The sequence below is a fragment of the Cariama cristata genome, unplaced genomic scaffold (genome assembly GCF_000690535.1).
Source record: "Cariama cristata isolate BGI_N322 unplaced genomic scaffold, ASM69053v1 scaffold12641, whole genome shotgun sequence".
Lineage (NCBI taxonomy): Eukaryota > Metazoa > Chordata > Aves > Cariamiformes > Cariamidae > Cariama > Cariama cristata.
In genome coordinates this window covers 48306-54305 of record NW_009601068.1, presented here as the reverse complement: position 1 = coordinate 54305, position 6000 = coordinate 48306, and the positions used below count along the sequence as shown (strand labels likewise).

General features: G+C 47.1%; 1 protein-coding gene across 1 annotated transcript in view; it reads left to right on the top strand.

Moving 5' to 3' along the window:
• The window catches only part of NOC2L (nucleolar complex associated 2 homolog (S. cerevisiae)), a gene marked incomplete at its 5' end in the record, with an annotated part of 50547 nt that overhangs the window by 16416 nt on the left and 28131 nt on the right, over positions 1–6000 (top strand). The window lies entirely within an intron of this gene.

Here is a 6000-nt window from a genome sequence, read left to right as displayed (position 1 = left end):
CTAGCAATGGCTGATGCCTGCTACCTGATAAACACACTCACTTCCTATCCCTGCCAGCAGCTCCCAAGATTGCCCAATTTGCTTACTCCCTAAAATCCCTGGCAAACGGCATCAGACAGAAGGTATTGTTTGCTTAGCAAATACTATTAAACTTTTATTGGCCTGTGAGTGGAGAGTATCTGAGATCAGCTGGGTGCAAAAGTACATTCCTAGATGGTTTAACTAACGCAGCTGGAGTATGTGAAGAGTTTGCCAAAGAGGAGATTCAGAGGCTCAACTCATTGCAGTAGCTTCCCAAGCTGTTGTTACTTGATCCTGCTGATGCGTTCCCGTATTAGCAAAAGGAAGAGTTTCTCCTAACTGTGGACGAAGGGAAGTGGAAGGAAAAAGCCCTTCAAGAATTAGAATTTATTTAGGAAAAAAAATCTCCATGAACGCAACCTGGCAAAATGCAGCGTGTTTGGTGAAATACTGGTGCTAAGAGACCATCCAGCTTTCCCACACATGAGATGCATGACATCTCTCCACATAGGTCCTTCTAGCATTGCTGCTGTAAGAAGGTAGTACAGAAGTGGTGCTGCCAAATTTCACTGAAGAAGCATGAGTGAGGCAGGGTAAGGAGTGCAGAAGCCCCAGTAGGTCAGCATGAGGCTGGACACTGAAGAGGAAGAGGGAGGGAGGCTTCTATAATAAATGATTTGAGTCAGCCAGGCTCATTCCTAATCAAGTTCTGTTGAAGCAAAGGCTTTTGTGGTTTTGTGTTGTTGTAAACGTCCTTTGCAAACCACATCCTCTGAGCCTGTGGAAGGCAGTGATGTTTATAAATCTCCTGCTCTCCCGCCTCCTCTGCCGCTCCCTGGCCTTGGCCTGTGTGGCTTTGCCATTCGCCTACTTCCTTCCTCCTGTTCATGCATATTTGAAATTCTGCCAACCAGATTTAGTGAGAGAAGTATCTCCACTCTGGGGTAGTGGAGCTTGGGGCAAGGATGGTTTCTCTGCTTTTTACTTTTTAGTGTTCTGAGAGATAAAGCCTTTTTTCCCCTTGGGGCCTTCCCCCCCTCTTTGCATTCTAGCCCCAGCACATCGGCTGTAATCTGTGTGTCGGGCCCCAGCCAGACGTTACCACACTGCATGCTGAACTTCCTCCCAGCTTCCACAAGCCCCTGACCACATCCTATCCTGCTGTGTTTGTTTGAGGCACTGCTCAGCTTAGCTTGTCCAGGTGTTGGTGACAAGGGAGAGACGGGGGCAGGGTAAATGTGTGCACGGATGTTGCTTGCATACTCTTTCACATTACTTTAACAAATATTTTGCTTTGACTTCTGTAACTCAAGGTGACTGGGTATGATGTTGAACTCCCAAATGTCCCTGCAGCTGTCAGTCTTTCCCTTCTTCCTGCCTGTCTCCTGCAAGGGATACCTCAAATATTCTATGGAGTTCCCAAGAGCATTCAGGGCTATTCCCTTTGTACTTCCATCTCTTCCCAACTCCCTCCTCTCAGTTACAGAGGTATCCGAACACTCTTACAACACTTACTGTGTCTCCACAAGCTGTCTTCAGGCAGGAGATGTGTTCCAGCTGTGCAGATAAGGTGGTAGGAAGCTTTAGCACACACCTGCCCAAAGTCCCAAGGTGGCTGTGGTGATGCTGGGAGGAGAATCTACATTCTGATGTCCAGCCGTAGTGCTTTAACTATGAACCTGTTTCTACCAGCTCACAAATTCAGCAGTGACGAAATCAATAGACATTAGTCCCATGCCACACCATGCCATGAAACAGAATCCGTTTTAAGCCTGTTATCCAAACCATCGTGAGATTGAGGGATCTGATCAGTGTGTTGGTACTAAGCAGGAGTAGACTTGAGGGGCATGACTGGGATCTAGGGAGTGGAATGAAGCCTTCCCAGCATAAGGTATGCTCCATTTGATAGCAAGGAGAAAAGGCTGCTGTGTCAGTCACTGTTGCAACTGAATCCAAATGTAGGAAAAGAATGGCTGTGGAGTTTGTGACCCTATGTTTTGTGCAGTCTTTGGAGAGGGCTTTGCTTGGCCTTCAGAGTAGATTCTGTGAAGCTTCTTGTGTAAGAAGTGACTGTGTAACTTTGTGTTTCTCTTCTGCCTCCCCGTCAAAGAAGCCCAACCCTTGCTACCTCTTGTCTCAGCTCTGCTGCTACTGTGCTTTCAAGAGACGGCCAACTGAATGTTTGTGCAATTCCCATAAGCACAGGAATTCCCCAAGCCATTTCTATTGGCAGAATAGAAATGAGAGCTGGCTGCTCGATGCATCTTGTCAAGGGCTGATGCTCTCCAGTGTAGGCATCCAGTGCTGTCTCCTCTCTGACTTTACTTTTCAGGATGGAGCAAAAGAAGCACCTTGGTAAAATTACATCTTAGATACGAGGAGGTGGCTTGGGGTGTAAAGTAAGCAGGCTTTTATTTTTATATTGTTACTCCTCTTGAAGGGCCTGTGAGATCCCAGGGGTTTTTTTCACACCTCCATTATTGTCACAGTCACTAGTTTCTGCGGCAGGAAAATTGGTGGCTCATCTGCTGGAAAGCAGGTGTGGATAAACAAGGTGGAAATCTCCCCACAGGCAGACTTTGTGTGCCAATTTAAAATTGGCTTCCCCTGTGGAGGGATGGGAGAGTGGGCTAACCCTGACATGCTTAGGAAGGCATGAGTTTTTCACTTTGACACTTAAATGACTTGAGTCTTGTTTTGAATGTGCAGCTTGCTTTGGAGAAAGTCCCCAGGGGCTTGGAGTGCAACGTACATGGGAGTGGGCAGCAGATTGTGGCGGAGGAAATTGGCTGATGCAAAGACTGTAGTTGGAGAATTGATAATGCTGAATGTGGTCATATATTTAGGCACAGATCTAAAATTAGTTTTCTGCAAGACATGGGCTCTTTGCCTCCTTTACATAGAGAGGAAAAACTGGAAATTTAGGCAGACCAAGTTGAACCACTGCACCAACTGAAGACATATCTTTCCTTTTCCTCATTCTCCTCCCTCAACCACTGTATTGCAGCTCTTAAATTCTGGATCACAGCCCTGCAGGTACCAGGGGTTGTTTGAGTGAAATCATGCCTGACCAGTCTAATAGACTTCTACAACGAGATGATTGACTCAGTGTATGAGCAGAGAGCAGTGGATGTTGTTTATCTTTTCTTTATCAAGGTTTTGGGTACCATCTCCCATAACTTCCTCGCAGACAAGCTGATGAATTGCAGACTGTGAGGTATATTGACACTGGTTGAAATTCCAGGCTCGTGCTGTGATCAGCAGCATGAAATCTGACTAGAGGCTAGCCACTAGTGATGTACCCTGGGGATCAATACTGAGGCTGATACTGGTTATCATGGTCACGAATGGCTTGAATGGTGGGGCAGAGTGACACCATCAGCAAGCTTGCAGACAGTATAAAGTTGGGAAGAGTTGTTGATACATCAGATAAGTGTTCTGCAATTCAGAGGGACCTTGACAGGTTGGAGAAACAGGCAAGCAGAAACCTCATGTAGCTTAACAGAGAGAAATATAGTGTCCTGCACTTGGGGAAGAGGAACCCTAAAACACCATGGAGGTTGTCTGGAAAGCAGCTTTGCAGAAGAGGACACGGACAACAAGTTGACCAAGAGCTAGCGATATGTCCTTGCAGTAAAGAAGGCCAACAACATGCTGGGCTGTGTTAGGCAGAGCTTTGCCAGCAATTTGACTGTGGTCTTTTCTCTCTGCTGAGCAGTTGTGAGACCACAGCTGGAGCGCTGTGTCTAGTTCAGGACTCTCCAGGGCAAGACAGACATGGACATACTGGAGTGAGTCTGGTGGAGAGTCACAGAGATGAAGGGATTGGAGCATCTGTCTTGTGAATAGAGGCTGTGAGAGCTGGGACTGTTTAGCCTCAAGAAGAGAAGGCCTAGGGAGGATTTTACTATTGTGTATAAAATACCTGAAAGGAGGGTGCATAGAAGATGCAGCCAGGCTCTCTCAAGTGGTGTCCAGTGACAGGATGACAGGATGCAGTGGGCAGAAACTGAAACACAGGAGCATCTGTCTGAACATCAGGGAACACTTTTTTTTTTTCCTCTGGGGGAGTCACTGAGCACTGGCATGGATTGCCCAGGAAAGTTGTGGAGTCCCTATCCTTGGAGATACTCAAAAGCAATCTGGACCTGGTCCTGGGCAGCTGGCTGTAGGTGGCCCTGCTTGAGCAGGGCAGGTTGGACAAGATGACCTCCAGAGCTCTCTTTTAATCTCAATCATTCTGTGAATAAAGAGGTCGAAGCCAGATTTTTCTCAACGGCAGTTCATGACAAGATGAGAGGCAATACACAAAAAATGAAATACAGGAGGTCCCACTTCAGCATTGGGGGAAAAAAAAAAAGCAGACAAAAAACCCCAACAATTTTATATGATAAAGCTAGAACAGGTTGCCTAGATAAATAATAGAGTGTCTGTCCTTGGAGATACTCAAAATGTGACTGGACACCTCCTCTAGAAGGTCCCTCCCAACCTTAACTGGTTTGTGACTGAGTGCTTCAAGCCAGCTTCTACAGAAACTTGGAGAGCTTTTCTGAACTTGACAATCGGACTCTGCCTAAGCGACTTAACTAGGCTAACTCAGCTGGCTAGTGAAATGGGGGGGTGCCTCGCAGACCTGAGGGAAAGCACTGCATCCCTGCTGTGAGCTGGCCGTGGGCAGCCACCTTTGGGGTGATCAAAGCAGATGCCAGGAAGTTTTTGCTACAACCTGAGCGAAAGAAATGGGGGGCAGATGGAGCGATACAGTGAGAGTGCTGTGGGTGCAGAGCCGGTTCTCTGGTTTGCCTTCTGTATGTGGGAGCACCCTTCTGACTAGCCATGTGGAAATCATCTGTGAGCTTGAGATTGCCAAAAATTATTCTCCTTCCTGCCTGTGTTGCCCTGTTGTTTCCTCTGTCTGCTAGTGGTTATCACTTTAGCCAAATTGTTGGCTTTTGACATTTTCTGGCCCTCTAGTCCCTCATTATCACCTTTCCACCCTGCCACAGGGTTCCTAGACATCAGTCATCCTCTCCTTCAGTCTGGCTGTTAGCTGATCCATTCTGCACAATCTTGAGATGGAAACCACATTTTTTTCCCCCCTTCCCACATGTCCTTACTGGCTCCCTAGCACCTCCTGGTAGAGTTTCAAAACCTCTGGTTGCCTTTCCCCGCTTGCCTAGCGGCGTGTTAGGATCCCACAGAGCCTGACGCCTTTTACTTTAATGCGTCTGACCTCAGGGATCAATACTACTGTTTTGGCCAAAGAAATAACCGTGCATAACGAGGTTTATAGCATCGATTCCCTAGGCTAGGGCTCTTTGTTTTCACAAGCCACCAAGCTTGTCCCTCCCTTCCAAATAACCTGGATTGACAAATAAAATGTAAAAAATCAATAGTCGTCTCCATGCTTTTCTGGCCTGGGGGCATTCATGTGACCTGAACACCCTCCCTTTCCTCCTCACCCTCTAGCAATCAGTGTGCTGCATCCCCACGTTGCTGGGCTGGTTGGGGTCTGATGATGAATGTGTTGCTGCTGTGTAGAGGGAATAGAAATTATTTCCTGCTCAGGAGTGCAATTTAAAAGCGTAGGGGACAGGGAGAGGAACTGTAGACTGCTTTTGAGGTGCTCAAAAGCATGGGTGGGCAGGATATGCTCCTCATTAACCCCCTTCAATAGTTATCATCAGATATGCAAATGATTACCAATTGTTGGCTGATCTTTTGGGGTTTTTTTAATGAGATCCTATTGCTAGTGACCACCTCCCTTGATTGCTACTTGTTATCTCCTGACGGGGATCTCTGGGAATCTGCCCCAAACCAAGTGGTTTTTGCAATTCTTGCCATCTTTCTCCTGAGGTCTGCCCCTGCCAGGCTGGGAAAGGGCATATTTGTATTGCTGCTCATTTTAGAAACCTTTTGCTCTTTCCTGTGTCGCAGCTTCAGAGGGAGGGCAGCACAGCACACAAGCTTATTGGGATA